The 26083-nt window shown below is 37.3% G+C and overlaps 1 protein-coding gene and 1 pseudogene across 1 annotated transcript in view; both read right to left on the reverse strand.

Moving 5' to 3' along the window:
• Positions 1 to 26083, reverse strand: part of DMD (dystrophin) — a 1782468-nt gene that overhangs the window by 1525196 nt on the left and 231189 nt on the right. The gene's annotated exons all lie outside the window — the stretch shown is intronic.
• On the reverse strand, positions 23841 to 25490 carry LOC105854125 (annotated as a pseudogene).

Genomic DNA, 26083 nt, shown 5'->3' on the forward strand with positions numbered 1-26083 from the left:
GCAGACCTCTCCTGACTCTCCCGCTGCTCCCCTCAGCAGTGTATTTCAGTGTATCTGTCTGTTCTGCTCCCCACACTGTCTCTGGTGAATCCTCTCACCTCCTTCACCTCTGGCCTGTACCACACTTCTTGTATGCATAAATCAATAAATCTTTAAAAAATGATCCATAAACACCTGAAGATGTTTAACCGCACAACTAACCAGAGAAACACACTATAGGCATATATATATATATAGGCCTATATATATATATATGCCTATAGTGTGTTTCTCTGGTTAGTTGTGCGGTTAAACATCTTCAGGTGTTTATGGATCATTTTTTAAAGATTTATTGATTTATGCATACAAGAAGTGTGGTACAGGCCAGAGGTGAAGGAGGTGAGAGGATTCACCAGAGACAGTGTGGGGAGCAGAACAGACAGATACACTGAAATACACTGCTGAGGGGAGCAGCGGGAGAGTCAGGAGAGGTCTGCTACCCCATGTGGGTCAGCTCCCTGGCCAAGGATGGAACTCAGTGCTGCAGTGGCTGTGAATAGCTTCATAGTGCTGTGCTATAACCAGTGGCACCACCGTGGAGACCCTCTAGAGCATTCTTCTAAATCAGGTGTTTTTTCTAAGAACTTCTAAATTTTGATTTTCATGTTTCAAAATATAACAGTGCAAAAATGGCTTGGAATGCACACATACACACACACACAGCCAGGTTTTTTGTATAATGTGAACAATTTTCCATGAGGGAATGTAAAAGCTAAAGGAGTGCATCATCTAGTACACTCAGACACAGTAACACTATTCTTTCTGATGTTTAAATGAACAATAATGGCTGTGATGCCAAAAAAAATCACACCTGTAACTCACAGGCAAAGGAGTGATGCAATTACGGAGGGTGCCATTTGGTGTGTCATTCCTTCGGGCCTTGGTCTGAACTTTCCACAATCATTTTTCTACAAACATTTTGATAGTGCTGTGTTGCCACAGAGCATCCTGAGTCACAGACTGTTGTGGGTAGGAGCCAGCATGAGAAGGACCCAGGAAAGAATTCGCCAGTTTCAGCAGAAATCAGTGGTGGTTACCAATTATGCTTGGACTTTGAATCTGTATTTTCCACGCCCTTCTTTGTGATAAAGCACCAACTGCTTAAATCATAAGGATGCTTTAGTTCATTCATGAAACAGACATAAAGGGGAGCAATTTAAGAGGTGCAGTCTTTCTGCAAAACATATCAAACTTCTGAACTCAGCTTGCTAGATATGCTTGTAAATAGACTTATGGCATGAATCCTTCATACCTGTTCACTGATAAAATAAAGAGTCAGGGGAAGTCAGGGAGTCAGACATGGGTATTAAATGAACTATATATCATGACTGTACATTTAAGCCTTAGAAAGGGAGGGAGAGTGGAAGGGAGGGAAGATAGGAAGGAAGGGAGGGAGGGGCAAGGGAGGGAGGGAGACTAAATCTAAGAGCACAGCCTCTGGGTAGAACATGGTGCAGGAGGTTATGCATACATCTGTGCTATCAAAAGAATTAGATCCTCTGTGCTTTGATGCATTTTCTATGAAGAGTTCAAAAATATGTGGAGAACACCCAGCTCCTTTGTATAACCACAGCAGTAGGCTCTAGCCCTCTTCATTGGTATGCTGTGATCACACCCCTCTTGATTACACCCCTAGGGTATAATAGGAGGCAGGTTTCACTTTAGCACCTTTCATCATACAGGAAGTAAACTGCTTTATGGATAAAAATAGCTCTGCATAGACTCACTATTGACACCAGCCACCCTGGTGACTTCAGGGCTCATCAGCAATGCACAACTGTTTGAAAATAAAGCCAAGAGTCGCATATATAATTGAAACTGCAGGGATAATGGGAAGGAAACAGCAAGAGGCCACACTGCTTTGAGGGCTAAGCTATAGATTAGAAAAAATCAGGGTCCTAAAAGAATGCTATTGAAGGGGTTCAGGGGTAGAGTTATTTTTAAAGCAATGGCAAGAGAACAACTGATGTCACTTAACACTTCAGTAACTAAGATCACTCACTTGACTGCAAGACAAGGGAAGGCAAAGGTGTTACCTGGAGAATGATTTTCAAGGTTATTCCAGTTAAAATTTGAATCAACTGAACATCTGGTTTGCAATGAAGACATGAATCCTTGTTTCACTACATTTAAGAAAAGTGGTTCACCTTATTCAAGTCATTATTAGAAGATGGATTTTATAGAGTTGAAAGTATAAATGTATTTAAGATTCAATAATATTATGAGGGATAGGACCTTCACTTGTTGTATTATGAAATGTAAACATGTAAGTAACTCAGGAAGCAAATATAGTCCAGATAAAAGACTGAAGGTCTTTCCTTTTGGGGGTTTTTGCATGGAGAAGTGTGTTTTTTATCTTCTCCAATGATACTTTCAAATGAGCCTTTCAAGCACCTAAATAACAGTGATTACAAAAGCAAATTGCTGTTACACTAAGGACCAGCCATTTTATGTGTTTTTATTTTACATATTAAATATGTCCTTAAAATAGTTCTTGCGCTTCAGTTCACTTCTTAGAAGTTCATAACAAGGCTTTGATTAAGTGCTAACTTCTGAGACAATTTCTTAAGCCAGTGTAAAAAATATTAATGGAGACTAAAATTTTAATCTTTACAGAAAACATTTCAGAGATCATCATAAAATAGAAACTAGAAAAAGAATGAAGGAAGGAGAGGGGAAAAGGCAAGGGGAAATAATGGGAGGAGAGGGGGTGGGAGGGAGAAAGAGAAAAGCAAAAAGTTTCATGATTAGCAGATAAGCTGAACATACATAAAGTCTATGGCATTATGATGTCTGTCGTAAGAAAACAGAGTTTTATAAGAAAATTTAAACTCTGGAATTATTATTATTTGGCCAATCAAAATTATCGTTTTATTGTTCCATTTGATTTACCAGCTCTTATGTAGTAGCTACCAACTCCGGCCCCTTAACCACTTTAAATCAGTTGCCAACTGATGATATAAATGACAGAGATTGATATACCCAAAGGCTTATCTGGGTTTTGTCTTCATTTTTCCTACTTTAAAGGTCAAAATAAGTCATTTTTCCTTTCTTCTTTGCAATCAATAGAAAAATGTGCTTTCATGATATTAAAACAGTATGCTATGATTAGCAGGTTTACGCCACTAGATAGTAAGGAGGCAACCATTTTTCCAATTAGTATTTCCCTCTGACTTTTCTCCACCTTAAGCAGTAAATGAGACTATATTTAAACTTCATAGCATTCTTCAAAATCAAGTAACTGTCAGGCAATAAAGCACAGTCATGTTAAATACAATCACAAATGCCATATGTAGAATTGTCATTTTATTTTTAAATTATATTTTAAGGGATCCCCCTCCCAAGAAGCTGGGAATAAAATTGCTTTGATGAATAATTGTTGTATGTTTATGTTCTGCCTCTAAATTTAAGTCTCCATGTGGGCATTTTAGAAGTGTAATTTGTGTTAAAGACTATGTTTCCACAAGATGTTTGTTTTGCTACAGAAACATGTTTCCTTCCCTTCTTGCCATTCACAAGAATAAAGAAAGGTGGTACTGGACTTAGAGAAGTCAGACTGACTCTGGCCTTCTTCAGGAAGTCTCTGTGCTCCAAGCATCCTGATACCCAGTAGCAAGTCACTGCCTGGCTCCCTAACATAAAAAAACAGAAGATCTGAACTGGAAAGTGGCTGAGAAAATTCAGATCCCAAGAAATATTCCACTGGACACGCAGAGAATTTTTCATTGGAGAATCCTTTTTAATTAAGTCATCTAATAAACATTGATTATCTACCATATGCTAGAGGCTGTTTCAAATCCTTGGGATACATCAGTAAACAGGACACCTACCCTCAAATATATCCACCTTATGCAGCAAATATCATATTAAATCCTGACTTTTAGCTTATATTGAAAAATGGAGTCTAGCAAAAATAGTATTAAAAGCTGGTCTGGCTACCCCTGATGGAACTGCAGAGAGTTACCCATTTTAGACTAGCCACGGTACACCATGTATCAGAATTTCTATCTAGCTCACACTCATCATATGCATTTACATTCAAATATTTCACTCATCTCCATTAACTTTCTGGTTCATGTATACATTATAGACTCCTGACCTATTCATTGCATGATTTGATTCATTTCATTAAATTTCATTTTTGTTTCCTGCTTTTTATCTATCATAACATCATAGGAAAGGTCTACAGCCAAATCTAATACAAAATGCTGTCAATTTTTCAATTGGCTCTGAAATAAATAGCTGAATAAATTTGAACAAGTTACTTAAAAACGGTGACCCAGATACATCATAAATAAAATCAGAGTTCAGATGTATCGGTGCATTTGAAACTGAGATCTAGGAATCCCATACTTTAACTGAGCAGTTAATTTCAGTAATGTTTGGGTCTTCCTTTAATTTAAAGATATTTTATTACTGAAGGAAAAAGATGTTTAGAAAATATTGGGGTTATGAGCTCTGTGATTCCTTATAATCTTAAGCTTACATGATTTAACACTTACCAAAAGCAACTTTGGATTCTTATTTAACTTTCATTATCTACATGTCTTGTTTTCTCAAGCTGCTGGCTAATATGCTGGTCTTCCACAGTATACAATAAGTGGTCAATAAACTAAAAGTAGTCACTAACATACATACACATTAATAGAATTGTTTTGTTGAGAAATGAAATAATAAATGCTGAGTTGAGGTTTGGAGGAACAAATGACAGTGAGTCTCCAGAATATCTGTATTGTTCTATTCTTTAAGTGATCATAAGGAATAGTTGGAGTCCTTATGCATATTGATTTTCTATGCATAATGGTACAAATGAAGAAATGAAAATGTACATGTGCATTTCTTTTCAATGAAGTGCACTTCCTTAAAAAATGTCTCACACAAAGAAAGTCAAAACAAGCCACAGTAAAGCTCTCACTAAAACTGTAAACTGTCATTAAAATTGTAACATTTAAAGCTATTTTATTATTTAATTATTAATTTTTCCAGTAAGACAAAAAGTGAAAATGTGCCATATAAAGATATCAAAGACATAAGGTACTGAAAAGTTGCTTGTCCAATAAGACCAAAATATAGAAATGCTTGTCATATAAAAAAATCTAAAATAATCAGTGGTATAATTTTTAAAGCAAGGAATAGTTTGAAATTTTCATGAAAGAACAAATTCTCACTATATGTTTAATATAATTAAATCAGAATTAAACACTATGTTAACATTTAAATTTATAATTGAAAGAAAAATGCATATTCAAAAATATGATGAACATATTTACACTATTAAACCTCTATATGACAGAAGATAATCTCTCTTATTGCTACAATCATTTTTAAAAGAAAATAATTTCAAAGGTGAAGTACTATATAATTTGAGGTTCCTATTTGTCTTCTTTAAAAACGTTGATTTTTTAAATTATCTGGCATAAATTTAAATAAGATTATCTTCAACAGTATCACTTCTTAAACTACAAACTCTGCTAAACAAATTGCTGTTCAGAATTCTCAAAAGACTTTACTCACTACATGTTTCAAGTGTAGCCACTGTTTTGAAACACTCATTTAGTCTTCTTTGAAATGGCCTAATTAGAAATTGCCTGAGTTTGAAACTATACTAAAATAGCAAAAATCCATAGTCCACTGGCATATATTAATAGTAACATTATGGCTTATCTATTGTCTGCCATTTTAACAATTTTCCATAAATGTTTAACAACTCTTGATACCACCACTGATGAAATTATAAGAAATGCTGATATTAAAATTGTAGAGAAAAATAAGCTTAGAGATCAGCATAGTGGATATGAAGATGGACATAGGAAAGGTGTCTGGTACAGAAGATGCTTTATTAAGGTAGTTACATACTTCCATGTACTTCTAAGGTACTTTGTATTTTTCTGGTATATATTATAAGCAGCTATTCAAGAGAAACTTTGACTTTACACATTACAAAAACACTTCAGAACTAAATGATAACATATGTTTTGATGGGTCTCAGGCAGATTTCACATGATGTGCTAATAAAATTTAAAAGGAGAACAAGAGATACCATAATAATTATAAAACTGCAATAACAAAGAAAAGAACCATAACAAAAATAAATACCACTAAGCAAGTTTCTCTCCCCTCTCTCTCCCTCACACACACACACACACACACACACACACACACACACACACACACACTCCCTTACTAACATAGTATTAATTTTCACATACATTATCTTATGAATGCCCAAATAATCACAAATGAAAAACTTACAAAAGTGTTGATGTATCCCTGCCAAAAAGTAAGGTGCATTAAAGGGGAAATATTCATGAGATTTTAGGAGAAAAAAAAAAAAACCTCACAAGCTTTTGATATAATGAATGATAATTCAGGTTAACCAGCAAGTATTTACTACATACAAATAATGCTGTAGGCACTGATAAAGAAATGTTTAAGGATTCTTTAAGTCAGAATACATACATCCCCCTGTCTACAACATTCACTCCCCTGTCTACAATTGGCTAGATGCATTATTCCTTCCCTAGGAGTATCCAGAAGTACTACTCTGAACTGCTAGAAAGCGCATAGCACAATATAACTCATTTAATGGCCTTACAGACCAAATAATAAGCCATCCTTAATATGCACAAGAGAGAGAAACAAAAGCTTCTATTTACAAAAAAGAGAAAAAGATACTTTTCTGTTTCCAGGTATATATTTTGAGCAGCAATACAGTCGAGAAAGAGAAAGGTGAATTACAATTGATATAGGATAAACAATTTAAAATACAAATTGTGTGGTGTCTAGAGACCAGCAAATTTCCTAAATTAAAAATAAGGCAAGAAAAGATAACTACAAAAGCCCCATTTATTAACAGCAATTAAAAGGATTAAGTGCATAAAACATAACTGAGAGCCGATTAACCTTTTAAATGAACAGTATTTAAGCAATATCTAGACCAAAGTAGAATGGATACATAAAACTCTGAAATTACATAATAGGCAAGCATGAACACTGAGCTCATTGCGTGTGGATTTTTCTTTGGGGCATTACATAAAGAAGATAATATGGCAACTGAGAAAGAAGAATAATGCAGAATATAATTATTTCAGAGAAAAATACAAAATTACTCCTAAGCTACATCCTTACTCAATGATAGTGTTATGTCTGAACGAGGAACTTTTCTAATATGATCCACCTCTCCTACAAAATATTCTACATTATTCCTTCCTTCCTTTTTCACTTATTCATTTAGCTAAAGTGTACAGAATAGGTAAATGCTTGTGGATAAAAGTACAAAATAAAATTGTTCGCTGCCTCAGGGAACCTAACAATTAAATGAGGGAAAAGACAGGTATAACCTGGCCTCATCTCAATTCCTTTTTCTCATTTGCCTGCATATTGAATATCACTCACTTGGTTCTACTGTGCACATCCTAAGTCCATTTCCACTGAGTTCCTTTCTTCTCTTTTTCCTCCCACCAGAAATTCTCAATGTGGATTAAAGGCTTCTAATCTCCCATCTGTTCTCTCTAGCACAGAATCGTCTTGCAAACCTCTCTTACTCTAGTAACACAGTGATTAAAGCAGCAACCTCGCCCATACCCACAGACCCCCCATCCACAGACCCTGTCCACGGATCCCATCCATGGATCACTCTAACTCTTTAAAAGGACTTAGAAGACCTACCTGGCCTGCTTATTTTTCTTTTCCCACACAAACAACTCTCATTCAACCCCCTCTCATTAACTCTCATTAACCACCTACTTTATAACTATACTGAGCTCTGTCAGTTCTCAAATTGTATAATATCCTCTTTTATTTTGAAGTGTTGCTTTGCAAAGCAAGAAATACCTTGACTTGGCCAACTCTCATAAGCTTAGAAAACCTTCTGCTAGGCACCATTCAAATAGGCCATGGAAATATTTGCTGCCCCTCCCTACCAGTCACCCCAGTATTGTAATTCACTTGTTTATGTTCTGTCTCCATCACTAGATAATGTATCATTGAAGGTTAGAGTCACTGTTTTATTGTCTAATAAGTCCATCTACAAGGTCTAGGATACAGTATATTATATAGGACTTGCTTAATCATTTCTAAATGGGTGAAGTTTCTGGTAACTGAGTGAATGAATGAAGTCTTTCCAGTCTATGTTGATCACTTTTATAATACTGATATGTACAGAGAAGTGTGTGAATAAAGAAGGAGTGTTCCTAAAATAAATGGGCTGGATGGTTTTGAGTGCATACTCATTCTATCAAACTTTTAAAAGTACATAGTCTCTACCATAACCATTCTACTTCCAGAACTGAAGTTAGTAGTAGAAACACAAGATCCCTGTACTGAGATATTCTTTATACTTAAGTACTCTCTGTAATAACTAAGATAGGAAACAACCTAAATGCCATAGTTTGGGATCAAGCTGAAAAGATTACTATATATTATATATCCATATCATAGACTACTGTGCAAATATTAAACAGATGAAGTTTTATGTTGAAATAAGAAATGATAAACTATGCTGTTAAGTGAAAAATACAAGGAACAGAAAATGCTTATGCTACCATGTGTACAAAACTGTATACACACATATATATGAACACCTGTATATTAGTATACGCTTAGTCTTTTTCTGGAATGAGACACTAAATATCTAGCAACATTGATGTCTCTGGAAAACTGAACTGGGAGACTAGAGTATCAGTAAGGCATTAATGTATGCCCCTGTATACATTATGCTTTCTTTAAAATGTGGGTCTATTAACTCATTAAATAAAGGAATCTTGAACAACTAAATAACTAATCAATTTATATTAAACAAACAAAAAATGTCTCTAGAGAAGGTACACAACACATGCTGTCTGATGTTTGAAAGAAAGTGTTCAACTTGAAAACTAAAAAAAGAAAGCATTTAATGAGGACTAATATATATGTACAAAGATATATCATACACACACATACACACCCATGTGCACACACACACACAAACCCCTGAGGGAGACTCAAGACTTTTGTATAATTAGAATGAAGTAAATATTCCTGAGGATTGAGATAAAGATGGGAAAAAAGGGATTTTTAGCAGAGGAGGCAGGAGGGAGGGGAGGAGAGATCAGATTATAGAAGAGCCTTTTTTGCCATGGTAAGGAGTTTATTTTTAGTATAAAAGTTGGAGAGGGACATTAAAGCAATGGTCCTCAAGCCTGACTGCACGTTACAGTCACCTGGGGAGCTTTTAAAAAATGCCTACTCCCTGGTCCTCATCTCTGAGATTCTGATTTAATTGATGTTGGGTATGGCCTTGTGATTCTAACACATAGCCAAGGTTTCTAACCACTACATTAACCAAACTCAAGTAAACTACACATAGTAGTTTACACTGTAGAAAGACACTAATGTTGGCAATACATAGACTGAATTTGTGGTAGGTTGAAGAGTGTAAGACTTCTTACTCTATTCTCAGTATAAAAGAGAAACCAAGGCCCCTCCATGGCACAACAGATTGAAGTGAAGTACTGCAAAGCTGGCCGCAGCTGCTTCAGCACGAGTTCCGCCCCCGGCCAGTGAGCTGACCCACATGGCATGTCAGACTATTTCATGTCTTGCTAGACTTTTCCTGTCTGGTTCGCAGCTCCCCTTAGCAGTATATTTTGTCAGTCGGCATGTTCTGCTCCCCAATCTGTCCCTGGTAAATCCTCACACCACCCATGCACCTCTGGATTGTACCCCAGTTCTGTATGCATAAATAAATAAATGTTTTTTTAAATGTTGGATAATAACTAAAGATGAATAAGAAGTGGAGTACTCAGTTTTTCTGGCAATGGACCACATGATGACTAAGATATCATGATGATTGCAAACACTGGTTGAGATTCAAGGCCTACTTCTACCATTTTCCTGTTCTTTGACCTCAGTAGGTCATTTAGACTAATATATGTTTCCTTATATGTCAAATGAAAGTGATAATAATAATAATGCTTACATCATAGGAACTTTATTGTAGTGGACCAGATAAATACATGGCCAATTATAATATCAGAAACATAGCAAACATTCACCAGCTAACCACCACAGGGAAGTTTTCTTTGTAAAGATTTATTGATTTATTTATTCATTCAAGAACTGGAGTACAGACCAAAGGTGTGGACGCATTCACCACCACAGACTGAGTGGGAAAAAGAAAAGGCAGGCCAACTGGAAAGCACTGCTGAGGGAAGCAGAAAGCAGATCAGGAGAGGTCTGCTATGCCATGTGGGTCACCTCCCTGACTGGGGACCGAACTCTTGCTGCAGTGGCTCTGGAAAACTTCATAGTATGGTGCTTTAACACATAGCGCCCCAAGGAGGGCCCCCATTAAGGAACTTTTGCTCTCACATTAGATGTACTTGATATGTGAGAGGTAAAGGTGTAGCTTGGCTTCCACTAATCTTTTTGCTTTTTTTTTTTTTTTTTTGAAGTATGACATATATAAGGACATGTCCTAAGACACAGCTTAATGAATTTTCGGAATAATGCAATATTTACCCAAACTCAGGTCACAAATTAAATACCGTCAGGATCTTATGTTCTCTTCAAGTCATGACACCGGGTTTCTTTCTACTTGGCCTACACAGTATTTGGAAATTCCCTGCACCAAGAGAATTATGATAAGAAGATGCACACTGGAGATGATTAATTGGCATTTAGGGTTTGTGGGCTGTTCAAATGTAAATATTCAGAAGTTTCTGACCATTTCAGGGAAGGGCTATAGATACCAAACTGATCAATGTTAGCATTTAAGTAGTTGTTGACATTAAAAGTCCTTGTTATAATATATTAAAGGCATACAATTAAAATGACGAGATACTGTACACCCAATCAATAAGAAAAATAAAAGAAAGAGATGTCAAACTTTTGCGTGGCTTATTTTTGTTGTTTAAGGTACTTATTTACTTCTGAAGACATTTCTCTCTCTGGAGAAGGAACTATGAAATCCTTTGTGGAGAAACAAGCTGATTTGAGATTGTTTTAAACAAACATATAAAAGTATTATAAAATGTTGCCTACTTTAAAATCACAAATGTTGTTACTAGTTAGAAATATAGTAAGGTTTTCTATGTTAGGACACACATATACACACCTATGTGTGTATATATATATATATGTATGTATGTATGTATGTATGTATGTATGTATACACACACAAATTTATTTTTTTGATAATTTCATAGAAATGATCAAGGGACTCATAATGCTGGAACTCACCAACTTTGTGAGGATTTAATTGATCACAAGAGACAAATGCTAGAGCAGTCCCCTTGGCAAAGTATATGTGATAAAAAAAAAAGAGTCTGAAAAATAATTTGAAGCATTCTCTGTTACAATAAAAAGACATTGTTAAGAAAAATGCAACTTTTTACGATGTTGAAGGGTCGCCTCCCTAAGAAGTGGGGAAGAGACCTTCCCAGGAACTGACACTTTGGTGCACTGTTTTGAACCAAAATCAGTGGAGGCCGGTGGGCTCAAGAGAAACTATTAACTATCTAGAAGAAAGAAGACTGGGAATAGTACCCAGATTTAAGGTTATCTCAGAAACAACCTTTCCAGTAGAGAAACCTATCTACATGGCAAGAGAAACATTTAATGACAGAACATGTGGCCTTCATCATACAAGGCGCCTTCCCTTTCTCCTTGAAGCTCCAAGCCCTTATCTCACTCCTTAGCTCAGTATATACACTCTCCTTTGTCCGATTCCCTTTAGAATTTATATCCAAGTAAATTCTTTATACACCTGTAATTAAATTTGTTCTTTTCTCTTCTCTGTCTGATGCTAGTTTGATAGTTCATTAAGTGTAAGTAGGAGGGTACAGGGAAATTCCCACCCCACTCCTACAATGTTCAGTCTATATTTACAAAGAGTTGTGGCATTCTCTTTCTTTCTCTTGGTCTTACTACTTCTTCCAGTTCCACCTGCTCTGAAGTAAATTTGCAGGTCATTCTGTGTACTCATCCTTGAGAGTACTTAACAAGATGTAAGTATACATATTTAGTTCTTTGTTAACCATCATGTTGATTATCTTCTCTCTGATGAAAGTTTCCACATATTCATTTAATTCACCACCATATTCTGAGTACCTAGAAGAGGTGTTGAATTATTGCAGGGATTCTCAATGTTGGCAATATATAGGCAATATATAGTATATAGATTATATAATATATATATATATATATATATTATAACAGTTTATTTTTACATCATTTTGTGCCTTTTTCCATCTCATTTGTAATCCCCATGGGCTTCCCATCACCAAATCACCTGTGTGCCATCATGATAGTCAAGTGCACCCCCCCCCTTTTTGATGCCATTCCCCACTCCATTCCCCACTTTGGTATGTGTACAATCCTAAAATGTCTCTGGTATATAGTTACTATTTTATTCTCCCCTGGACCTTTATACTCTATACTCCTGCTATGAGTGAAACCATAGCTTATTTCTTTCTGGCTTATTTCACTAAGCATTATCTTTTCCAGCTCCATCCATGTTGCTGCAAAACACATGTGTTTATCTTTTTTGATTGCTGAGTAACACTCCATTGTATATATGTACCACATCTTTTTTAATCCAGTCATCCACTTTTGGGCATTTGGGTTGATTTCATGTCTTTCCAATTGTAAATAAGCAGCAATAAACATGGGGGAGCAGTTTTGAATCAGTGTTTTAGAATCAGTGTTTTTGTATCTTTTGGGTAGATACCTAGGAGTGGGATTGCTGGATCATATGGAAGCTCCATTTTTAGCAGTTTGAGAAACCTCCAGTTTTCCATAGTGGTGGCACTAGTTTGTATTTCTACCAGCAGGCACTATTGATATTTTGAGCAAGGTTAGATTCTCCTATATACTGCAGATTGTTTACCAGTGTATCAGTAACAACCATCTGCTCCCCTCAACATATCTTCGGGGTGACAAGTTCAACTGTCTGCAGACATTGCCTTGTGTCCCTTGAAGGCAGGCAAAATTACCCCACTAGAAAAACATACAATCATTGAGCAAATGAATGAATGAGTGAATAAATAAGTATCTGAGTAGTCAGAGTAAAAGAAACAGGGGGAAAAAGAACACCCTAGTCTAAATAAATTAGTAGACACCGAGAGAAGCAAACATTTATGACATTCAGGGGCTGAAAGGGAGCTAGCTTGTCTAAAGCTTGAACAAAGCTGAGTTGAAATATGAGAAGGAGAAGGCAGGGTCTGGTTATTTAGGTCAAGGTAAAAGATTTGGAATTTACTCTTGGTGGAATGAGAAGAGTTTAATGAAGATGTGAGGTGATTTAATTGACCTTTATAAAAGGTTGCTCTGAGAGCTGAAATTAGGATGACAGAAGGGGGCAAGAGTGAATAAGGGAGACCAGCGGGATCCTATTTATTACTCCAAAAAGAGAAGATGATAGAAGAGAACTGTGGATGTTGATGGGTACCATGCTAATCTGTAGGTGAAGCCAAGGTTAATGCAAAACATGGATTTTATATAAACATTGTGATCTGAAATAGTTTATCAGAAATGTTTAAACAGAGTTGTACTATATGCATAGAACATACATTTGGTTATTTTATGCATATGTAAATGAAACTAAAGTGCTAATTTTCTGAAGATTTTTTAAAAACCACTTATTCCATATATTTCTTGAATGTCTGTGGTGTCCTCCAAACTTCAGAATAAAACATTCTAGTTTAAATTCATGATCAAATACCCTACAGAATATTATGAGAACTTATAACGAAAGTTTCACTTAACTTTGTCATTACTGGAATGATTTCCTTACTGTGATATCATTTCACTTTGTGAAACATATTGAGTAAATTCTCTTGTAAAACCACTTCAGAATCTTCGTATTAGGTTTTAATTTGAGAAACTGTAGTAATATTTATATAACTGTTATGCCAGTATAATATTTAATCTGATTTTTTGGTTTCATTTTCTGACTTTTCATCTTGCTTTTGTGTCAAATCTTGACTATTAAGCATTTTTTAAATCAAGTTTTCTCCTATTCTTATATTCTCCTTCCCATCAGCACCCATTATAGATTATACTAAATATTTTGTCTTTTCTCTATATACACAAAGCTCAATGAGAAAATGAGAGATCCAGGTGTTTGTTTGAAATAATAATAACGAGGGTGAACTGCATAAAATTTACTTCAAAATCATCATAATTCTAGAAAAGCTATTTTTAAAAAATCTGGACTATATGCATTGGTGACAACACATTGTGATAACACAGACATTGATAACTAAACATTAAGAAATTGTTTTACAAGATCACTAAGGAAATGTTTAGTTTAGTAAAGAAAATTTTCAAACATTCAAGAAAAATCCAATTATGCAAAAATTTACATAATAATATTTACAAAATAGTTTTGAATTCTTATTAATGCATGTTCCTCAGAGATCTGAAATTTGCAACACTACGTAGCTTAATTTGAATTTTCTAATTGACTTAAATAATAAAACTAAGCTTCATAAAAACACTGAAACCAAAGAATTTATAAATTCCTCATTCACTCATCTTGGTTGTAAATACCTGCAGGCATAAACTGAAATGCCCTTTTGGAGATCCCCGTAGCTCACATATCTGTATATTATACATTTTCTTTAGATGGCTCCTGCCTTACCTCAACCCCCGATTCTTTGTACCTCAGAGTACTGATGTTAACTTACTATTAATATTCTGAGAGGAAACAAAATGGTCTTGTACTATGAATCACCTGTGATGCTTTGTATGAATAAACACATTTTAATCAATCAATAATCAAGCTTTATTAATAATCAATAATAAAGCTTCCTGTTTACTCTTACGGCATATATATTTTTTTTAATTTAGTAACAGTATCATCCTCAAGCACTATTGCAATTTCCTGTGTTTTAATCTCCTACTGTACCATGAAGCAGAGCAGAGCTGCATAGTCTTTCCCACGGGAAATATCAACAGTCATATGACATATAGCTTCTCTACTTCCACTCTCCTTTTTAAAATAAAAATCTAAAATTTCAATGAATAACACTGAGACAACTGTTTAAAGTGCTATGGGATGAGTCACCCAAAAAAGTGAGATCAGCTTTTCTCAATATGGCCCAGTAGGATTCTTCCAATCGGTCTAACCTTGCTGTAGGAAACTAAGGATCCATCTAGACCCTATCAACTTCAGTAAGTTTGTTAGTTACCTAAGGAATGCAGAATGGTTTAAGTTAAAAGCAGTGAGATACAAAGAAGGTGGGAAAGGCTTTTTTGTCTTTGCCTGACTCCTTCACCCTTCCCCCATCAGAGAGATCATGGCTCCCTAAGATACTGATCTTCCCTCTACCCTAATGGGAGAAGTAACCACTGTTCAATCTAGAGGATAGTGCTTTGGTGGGCTTCATTCAGGTGTAGATTCATAGGTAACATGGTGTCTCTATCTGAGAACCTTGACTCATTTTTAAAAAGATTGATTCATTGGTGGTGGGAAGCCCATGGAGATTATAATTGATATGAAAAAAATGCAAAAATTTAAGAATGCTGTAAAAATATATGCAATAAAAATAAAAGTAATCAGGTCTAGTAAAAATATATATAAATATTTATTTATGCATACAAGAACTGGGGTACAGGCCAGACACATGGGGGATGGTGAGTTTTCACCAGAGACAAAGTGGGGAACAGAACAGGCAGACTGATGAAGCACACTGCTGACAAGAGAGGTCTGCCATGCCAAGTGGGCCTCCCTGGCCAGGGATCGAACTGCTGCAGTGGCTGAAGAGAGCTTCACAATGCGGCACTTTAACCCCTTCCACCACCAGAGAGGACTCATGTCTTTACTCTTAAAGAAAAGGTCACTTATTTCTTGTCTGTCAAGTGACATCTCCCTCTCTCTCCTCTGAGATCCCAGTCCTTAAACACAGGATAAATACTTCTGATTGTTTCTACTTCTTCAGAATTTACAACTATGTAAATTCACCATACTTTCATTATTATGTTAGTTTTTCCTTTGCTAACCCAAGTGATTCTGCTTTCATTTCCCTCCCAGCCTGAGAAGGACCCAGGGAGATGGGAGATTTTCCTGCCCCCAACAGTAGCTTTTTTGTAAAAGTTTTTAACCAAGAAATAATCAAATTTCTCAATCTTTGGAACTTGGAGTGGAAATTCTAAAAGTCTAGGAGCAAAAACAAGTTTTTACATTTTATGAGAGCTCTTGTATCTTCATGTTGGTAAATTTGAAATCTCTTTAAAGTTCTTTCTTTCCCCTCATGAGAGTTCAGATCTAAGTAGTGTGTTTCTAGCATTAACCAGAAACACTTGAATCCCACAACATTTTCATGGAACACATTTGCTGTCAATCAACAAAATTATAATTACAAAATAATGATGCCTTGAGGACCCATTCTAAAAATACTTTGACATCTGAGTGTCTGAGAGTAAGAGCTTAAGCATCACAAGGAATCTTCCAGATTCACATGAATAGAGTTCCTGAGATAGCTGATATTTAAAAATTCCGTGCCATGCCAATTATGTGAATCTATGCTAGTTAGATCACATCTGCAAATTTAGGATGTTTTGGCATGGTATGTGAATCGACTATGAAAGATTCAGAAGGTTGATAGTTGCTGCACGAATGAGCATAACCAGGAAATATCTGGTTGCAGACATCTTCATAGCTCATTAGGCTAATTGATGAAATACCCCTGAAATGTTTATTTTGATTGGGAATCTGGTTAATGACAGGTGGCCCTAACATCAGCTAACTATTCTGTTTTAATTTCAAACAGAATATTGACTTTTTAAAAATGAATGTATAAACTTGCTGACATGTACAAGAGTGCTCAGAGTATAAATAAAAAAACTGCTATCAGTATAGATAGGTAGGCAGATAGATAGATAGATAGATAGATAGATAGATAGATAGATAGATAGATAGATAGATAGATAGATATGCTTTTTCTGCCGTAACAAAATGTTTACTGCTCTAAGAATTTCTCACAAGAAACTCTGTTGGATAATCAACCTTCTGGTCAAGGTTCAGGGAATTCAATGTTGTTTGAACTTGATATGTATTACGAAAACCACAGAATGAATAAGAGTCAGTCTCCCCATGGCTGAGCTCAAGATCTAGATATCATTTCCAGGGGGAGAATGAGGAGTATTTTGTCATGTAATGGTTGAGAGTCAAGTTTTTGTAGGAAAATACAATTTTCCCACCAATTCTCAGCTTAAACTATTATTCTAGTCCCATAGCATGTTATCCTGCAACATGCTTAATCCATATGGTTTCTGCAACAATGTGCAATTTCTATGTTGTGGGTGCAACAAGAAAGACACTACTCACATTGAACAGGAAATTGACTTCAATAACTAGTAAAGCTTGTCCAAATACTTGAATTTCAAACACTAGATCATTTATTTCACAATAAAAAATGTGAAATTTCACAAAGCAAAATGTAGGTAACTGGGAAATAATATAAAATTTTCTGTAAAACTTAATGGGTGTTAATTTACAAAATAGACTATTTTACAGTTCTCTTCAAGTCTTTTCTTCACCCATCCTCTCTCACCCTAATCTTGCTCCCATCTTTCACAAACACACACACCATCTATTTCTTTCATTTACAAGCTGGTTTTACAACACTGAGTTACAGAATGAATTTCTACAAAAGTTTGAAGAGAAACGCAGTTCAGTGACCAGACACCATTTTCCCTGGCCCTGCTTACATGCAGCCACCTTGGGTTACAAGCCTCAGTATGCTGTGAACCGGAATTCCTGAGTGGGGAACTACTGGGAATTAGGGAAAAAATGTATCATGAAAGAAAGTCCCAATTATCTTTTTAATTGCATTCAAGTATAAAAAGCACAAAGCATTATGTGTATGTATTACATTATACATTTTCACATTAACTCTATGATGTAAGTACTATTAATTCCCATTTTGCAGATAAGAAAATTTAGACTCAGGAAATGTAACACTCTCCTGAGTTCAGATATCTCACCATTAGAAGAAGACTTCAAAGTCAAACTATAGAAGTTGAAAATCCATGCTTCAAATTGTTACCCTAAAGCTCAGCAATCATGGGGAGGTTATCTATATATTTAGAAATCAGGGGTTGATAAATTCAGGGCATGTAAATTGCCCCAGGTTGGGGAACACTGCAAGACAGGAGGAGGACACTGATAGACTGAGTAGCTACCTACTTACACTCAATCTTCTGAATGTTAGTAGCTACCTACCTATACAATGGTCTAGCCTATGAGTTGGGTGCTCAGACTGGGAGGACAGGAGCGCTGTGAGTGCTGATCACATCCTTTGTCTAAAATGATTTTCACTCATCATGAATGGGTCTGTGTTAATTTTGACTTTTTAAACACTGAGCTAATTTTTCTCTTAAGTACTGAATTTTTAGATACCCCCTTAAATTTTACACTGGTGGCAAGTGTCTCACTTGCCTAATTCTGCTCTGAATTTTGATTCTTAGTCATCTTGCTAGGAAAGGAAAGGGGGAGAAAACAGAGCACTTGTCTTGAATGTAGGTTTCTCTGTTTTCAGAGACAGCAGATTTGATTCCGGTGGCTTGCTATGGGGCTGAGCAACATGCAATGAATGCTAAATGAACCCCTTTCTCCTTAATACCAAACTGAAGTCCCTTTTCTATAGTTAATAAATTTTAAAAGGGAAATGAAAATATGGGAATTGAGCTATACTATGCCAGGGCTTTTGAAATAGGCCTTTCCTTTAATTCCAAGATCCATGATCCCATTTCATAGCTAAAGATCCATGATCCCATTTCATAGCTAAAGATCCATGATCCCATTTCATAGCTAAAGATCCATAATCCCATTTCATAGCTAAAGAAGTTGAGGTTCCAAATGTAAAGTATATGACAAACACAGCATATTTCAAATGCCATGAATTCTTAAATTCCAGGTACCACATGTATGATTTTTTTCCAACTTCTTCTGCTTGGCTTATTCTAAGAGGTAGTGGTAGTTACTATGATCAAATCAATTAAAATATGTGAAAATGATTTATGAACTACACAGCACCTTATAAAAATTTATAATCTCATTAATACTGTTGAGAATGTTATTAATAATGTAACATTAATAATAACTATGACTGTTTCTAGTCTTCATAATAAACATATAAAGGTATATATTCCTTTCTAGATTACCTTGTAAACATAAAATATTAAAAAAAAGATGAAAAAACCTACTTACATTAGGAAAATACTGATCAGAGTCAACAATCATTGTTCTCATTCGCACTATAGTGCAACATACTGAGCTTTGAATTATTTCTATTAACACAATTAAAAAGCTAAAAGACATTTGAGCAGATATTTTTTTCTTTAAGGAAAGGTAACTAGAAATATTATCTACTCTAAATTGAATCAGACATGCTCTTGTAAGTAGGATGATAACAAAAGTAATATGTACAATGCTGTAATTTACTACTTGATTCTAAAGTCCAGGAGAGTATGAAAATCAAAAACAAAAATCTACTGAATTTAACCAACCATATCCCATTAGAACTCATTAAGTTTATTTTGTCTCTGACAATAGATGATATCATAAATAAGTAAATTATTTCCAATGTCAATATTTTGCCTCTCTGGATAATACACGTATTGCTTTATAGTCCTTGTTGAAGTCTATAAACCTTTTAAAGCCCTAATATTGATGCCGAAGTATGTTGAAGAAATTATTAGCTAAAAGTTAAAAAGAGGTATTTTTTGTTTTCATGTCCAGCCCTTTTAGTACATATGATCTTTTTTCTTTTGTCACAGCATTTAGAAAAAGAGTTTAGCAAGGATTGTAATAGGAGGTAAAAGGCATGTTTGTCTACTATCTATCTTAGCCACTTTACAATGACATTTACCACATATCACATAAAAATTCACAAACACAAAAAATTATTAAACACAGAAATTCAAATGAGCACATTTCTCAAAACTGTCCCTTTTCAATCTTAGTGAGGAAGCTCACTTCCTCTCCTTAGCATTTCCCTGTCCCTATATTATCACCTCTGGGAGAAAAAGAAAGGGCAAATTGTAGCTTCTGGTGATGTTTATATTTTACAATATAAAGCCACAGTTCTACAGTCGGTTTCATAGGGCTTGTTATTGGCTTGGATTCCAGAGGGGGGAGGGAAAAAAGAGAGAACATAGTGGAAAGGGCACACAGTGGGCTCTGGGTATTTTGGGTGTGAGTGTGATGTGGTAACACACCTGAAGGGCAGACCCTACACCTCTAAATCCCAAACAATACTATAAATCAATGTTACCTCATAAAGAGAAAACTAAAAAGAAAGAAAGAAAGAATGCACAGTGATTTGTTTGAAATACATCTAATACAGGGTATGCATGCTACTAAGCCTCATTTTGGGCAAAAGGCACATTATCAGTGGGCTATGCACTATCACAGAAAAGCTTGGTCCTCTGGCCCTAGACTAGAGGACAGAAGTAAATGAGCGCGTCTGTGTCCACAACTCCAATCCCTCCACCAGTCTCATCCCCATGGTAGACATCTTAGAGAATTTTTTAGTGGTTCTGAAGAAGGAAGAGAAGGAAGAAAGAAAGCCAAGGGGTTAGGGACAAGAGGAGCTACCATTTCTTGGTGCCCTGCCCTTCCCCAAGGCCTTCCACCTCCTTCAACCCCCAATTCCATTCGCTTCACCATGTCCTTTGTAAATAGAAGGAGCCAGCACACCTGCTTTTCCAAATCCTTGCACACTGGTGTAAATACATTGCTAGAATTGTTGTTGCAAAGAAAACCTTCCCACTGTCCAACCTGGCTCTCCCCTCCCCTGCAGGCTTTGTCTCCTCTCCTACTCTCTGCCCTTAAGGGCTAGTCCCTACTCTCCCCATCCTGGAGGGGTGGGGAAGTGAGGAAGCTCCTGACACCTTCATTTTCGTAGTAATGTTTGCCTGTGTACAGACCTCCAATCAATAAATGTTTGGTATGAAAAACAAAGCCTTGCCCCTTGAGGTAGTCATAATAGTGTTGAGAACAACATTTAGAAAATAATTATCAAACAGGAGACCTCCATGGTGGGCCAAGGGGGTTAAAATGAAGCACTGTGAGGCTATCCTCAGCCACTACAGCACAAGTTTGATCCCAGCCAGGGAGTGGCCTAAAGCCTACTGCTCCCCTCAGCAGTGTATTTCAGTCTTCAGGCCATCTGCCTGCTCTTCTCCCCACTCTGTCTCTGGTGAATCCTCTCACCACCACCCCTCCACCTCCCTGGTGACACAAAAGGTTAAAGCACAGCACATGTGAAGCTAGCAGCAGCTGTTTCAGCAGAAGTTCAATCCTGGTGGGGAGGTGACCCACATGGCACAGCAGGCCTCTCAGTGTCTCTCTCTGCTCCCCTCAGAAGTATATTTCAGTGACTCTGTCTGTTCTGCTCCCCACTCTGTCTCTGTCTCTCACCGACCCTGCACTTCTGGCCTGTACCTCAGATCTGTATGCATAAATAAATAAAACTTAAAAAAAAATAATCACCAAGCAATGTGATACCTGCTGCAGTACAAGTTAGGACAAAATGCTACAGGTCCGCTGAAGGAGAGAAAGAGATCAATTCTTCTCAAAGAATTGATAAAACATATCACCCAGAACAGATTTTGCCTAAGTCCCAAAGTATGATAAGAAGCTTGTCAGGTCAAGAACGGTGCAAACATTATTCACAGTCTAGGGAAACTTCCATAAATAGAGGAAGGAAAATCAGGGAGAAGGAAATGAAGAGGTAAAAGTAGGAAAATGATACATGGTACAGTACAGACCCTGTAGGCAAAGCGAAGGAATTGAAATGTAAGACAACAGGCATGAAGGTATTTTACATAAGTGACCCTGAGAACAGTTCTGTGGAAGAACTGGCTGAAAAACACCACAATTAAGGAATCAAATTGAATTGAGACATGCAAACCTTTTTTGTTGAAGATAAGGCAGTGGTGATAGTGGAAGATTCCAAAGAGAGCCCCACAGTCATGTTGTGTGTGGAGGATACGGCTAGAAAGCGTTTTTCAAGGCATTACCTTTTTTACAAATCAATCATAAATAGAGGTTTGTAAATGCTGATTCGTTCCTTGTACTCATCCCATAAATATCAGAATGTGATTTAATAAGATGTCTCCTACCTTTGAACTTTTACATTTCTTATATTTATCAATTTTCAGTTCACACTACCAAATTCTGTATGCAAATTTTTGGTGTTTTATTTACTTAACCATTCTCCAAATTACACTTGAATATTAAAAAAAAAAGATATTCTGTATATAATCTAATTTCCAACTTTTATTACCTAGCTTGCTTGCTCTAATCCTCTACCTTTCTATATTTTCTCAATAGTCAAATAAAGGTTGCCACAGTATTCAAGACGTAATGGAAGATAGACGGCCCGAAAATGTTTCAACAGACTTTCTGGCCCTCTCTAGTGGTAAATACAACCAGTTAAAGTGCAGCACCATGAAGCTAACTGCAGTTGCTTCAGCATGAGTTTGATCCCCGGCCAGGGAGCTGACCCACATGGCATGGCAGACCTCTCCTGTCTGCCTGCTGCTCCCCTTAGCAGTGTATTCTGGTTGATCTGCCTGTTCTGACCCCCAATGTCTCCGGTGAAAATCAGGGTTTTTACCAGGTGCACCCACCTCTATGGCAGGGTAAACATCTAATTGCAATCTTAGGAGTCCCCCTCTCCTTATCATGTCAGTGTCCCTCCTTTCTCCTTGAAGCCCAGGCCCGATCCCATTCCTTGGCGCAGGATATAACCCTCATTTTGCCCCATGGGAATACATGGGACATGCCTCTGTAATTAAATTTGTTCTTTTCTCTTACCAATCTGTAGAAAATTCATTTGATTGTTCCACCCAAAAAGAGCCCAGAGAGGCAGGGGGAATTTTCTATCTGCCCCTACAAGCATTGATAAATTACATTTCACATCAACTTTAATTTTCAGATTCTTTAGAGACATCCAACCCCATATACTCATCTTTCCCTCAGAAGACTTTCGGGAAACCAAACATCAAAACAGAAAGCATCAACTCATGATTCAATGGGTAAGTTAATTCATTGAAAAGGAAAACCTAGATTTGTTCTTTGCAAACAGGACTGGTAATTAAGCGCCGAAAGATTAAATCAGTGCAAACACAGAAAGAGAGGTTGAATTTTTTATTTATTGAACTCACTTCTAGATTGCCACTAATTTAACTTTATATGATAAACAGTGTAAATGAAGAAGCATCAGGTGGATAAAGGTCCCCTGAAGATCCTTATTAACATGTAACCTAACCGTCAGTATACCCATTTGAACAAAGCAGCATCAGGTGGATAAAAGCCCCTTTAAGATCATTATTAACATGTAATAGTCAGCATACCCATTTGACTCCTGGTGTGTGTGATCTATTCAAACACATACATTACTAAATTTTACCTTGAAAGACAGAGTATACAACCAACGCAAGCTTTATGCATGTTTTTTTCCCTCAGGTAAATCATGTCATTTTTATTTCACAAAATCTACAAAAGTCCTTATACAACATGGGCTAGATGCCACCTGGTCACGTCATTCTGCCCCTATTCAACGCAGGTGAAGGGGCAGATGAAGGTGAAAGTGTAGTGGAGCAGCCTTCTGCACAAGGCCAGGGCTGAAGCAACAGTACAAGTTCTTTTATATTCTCACTTTCACACTGTCCCAAACACAGGATGCCAGGAAGAAGGAGTGGGCTCCTGCTCTATCGCTTGCATAATAAAGCACCAGTGTCCTCGACTGGATTCCCACTGCTGTAAGAGATGCAGGGGCATCCAGGGCCTGGTCGTCACTAATAGCCTAACCCAAGGCCCACAACTTGGCTTTGGGTGGCTCAGCCCAAAAGCAGCTGAAGAAAGGATGCTGAAGGGCTTCACCTAAGGTCATCCGCTTATCAGGATCATACTTTAGCATGTTTTCAATCAGATCAAAGAGCTGGTGGTGTTCCTCTGCATCTGAGCTCAGATACCACTGCAGTGGGCATAAGTTTTCTTGAACGTAGCGCCCAGCAGATGTTTTCTCATCCCAATCCAAGCGGCCTCGGTAAAAATATTTCTGTTTCTTTGATTTTTGGATCATCCAGGAAGGTAAAGGACCTAAGACCCTTTCCATCATGGCAAGATGCTCTCTGTTGTCATGGGTCTGGAAAAGGGTGAAGCCAACATAGTACTCGAAGATGATACAGCCAATACTCCACACATCACAAGGCTGTGACCAACCCAACTGGAGGATGACCTCTGGAGCTCGGTAATGGCGTGTGGAGACAATGGTACTATGGTACTCGTGGTCAAAGGTGGCACTGCCAAAGTCCACCACCCGCAGAGCTGTGCTCTTTACGCTGCGCTCATGTCGCCTCTTCTCTAGGTTATAGATCAGATCATAGTCTGAATTTACAAACAGAATATTTTCAGGCTTGAGGTCAGTGTGTGTCAGCTTGTTATTATGGAGAAAATTGACAGCCTGGCACACCTGGAAGGCCATGTGGCGCACTTGGTGGATGGGGTAGGGCAGGTAGTTGTTACGTTTGAGGAAATCGAAGGTGCTAAGACCCAGAAGTTCAAAGGTGATACACATGTGACCATGATAGTCAAACCAGTCAAATATCCGGACACAGAAGTTCTTATGGTCAGGATCCTTCTCATGGATTTTCTCCAGTACGTTGACTTCAAATTGAGCTGCTTCTTTGTACTTTCCCACATTCTTAATAATTTTCAGGGCAACTCGATTCCTACCTCTGTGATGGTCAACACACTGTACAACTTGGCCAAAGGTCCCTTCTCCCAAAGTGCTTATGATCTCATATCGCTCTTGAAGCCAGTCCCCGATACGGTAGAGGAGGTGGCCATTGGTGGTGGTCTTTATACTCCTTTTTTTCTGGTTATTGCTAGAAGAGGAGCGGCTGCACTTTTTGCTGTGGTGCTCTGGCTGTCTGTACTTTCGGCGGTTACTGCTACTTCGCTGTCGGCTTTGGTAACTGCTGTTTTCCCGACGATATTCGTAGTAGTGGTGGTAATTGCCTTCACAATAGGCTTGTTCCAGATCCCGGCTATAGTTGCTGTCATAGTAGACCTCTTCCCAATCCCGAATGTAGTCGCTGTCATAGTAGACCTCTTCCCAATCCCTGCTGTATTTATGGTCATAGTAGGCTTGTTCCCGATCCCGGGTGTAGTTGCTGTCATAGTAGACATCTCCCCAATCCTGGCTGTAGTGGTAGCGCCTGTAGCTGCGTCTGTATTGCCGAGAATATGCCCTCTGGTCTGGTGAGTGATCACAATAGCTTCTCCGAGAACGAACATGGTAGCTGTCTTCCCGCCTGCGACGGCGTGACCTGTCATAGCTATTCGACCAAGAGCGGCTTCTTTGTCTCTTTTGCTTTCTGCCCCGAAGGTGTTTGCGGTGACTTTCTTGGCCACCTCGCTCTGAGGAGCGGTGCCTTCGGGAATGAGGCATTATTCTGACAAGAGGACTATGAGCATGTCTCAGGAAATCTGTGATGGCGGCGGCCTAGAAGCCAAAATCCCATCAACCCCAGCGACAATGTGTGACAACCTCTGCCCTCCCCAGCCCAACCACTAGACAAGTACACATGGTTCCGGTATAGTTTTAGTTCTGCCCAGTCCGCCTACATCTGGTTCCGGTATCCTCTGGGCAAAGCTCACAGGGATTCTGCCCTACCGATCACACGGCTCCAGCTCAGCCCTCCCAGATCTACATACATTTTATTTTGTTTTGTTTTGTTTTGCCTCCCTGAGAGTTAGAAAACAGGTTTAAAAAGGCATTTTAGAAGTATGGGATTAGAATTTACATGGTAAACATAGAAAGATGCTGATTTATAATGATGTACACCTGAAACTTATATGGTATTTATAAACCAATGCTATTTTAATTAAAAATTAAAAACAAAAAACTAAATGCCATTTTCAATACATTTCTCCCATTTTTGCATTTATGCATCATTATATTTGAGCCTCAAAGTACTCGGGTTGCATTTTCCTCAGAGCAATGATGTCTGACATCGCAGTTTCTTGATTGTGAAATCCATT

Source organism: Condylura cristata, unplaced genomic scaffold (genome assembly GCF_000260355.1).
Source record: "Condylura cristata isolate star-nosed mole 26May11 unplaced genomic scaffold, ConCri1.0 scaffold00027, whole genome shotgun sequence".
NCBI classification, from domain to species: Eukaryota; Metazoa; Chordata; class Mammalia; order Eulipotyphla; family Talpidae; genus Condylura; species Condylura cristata.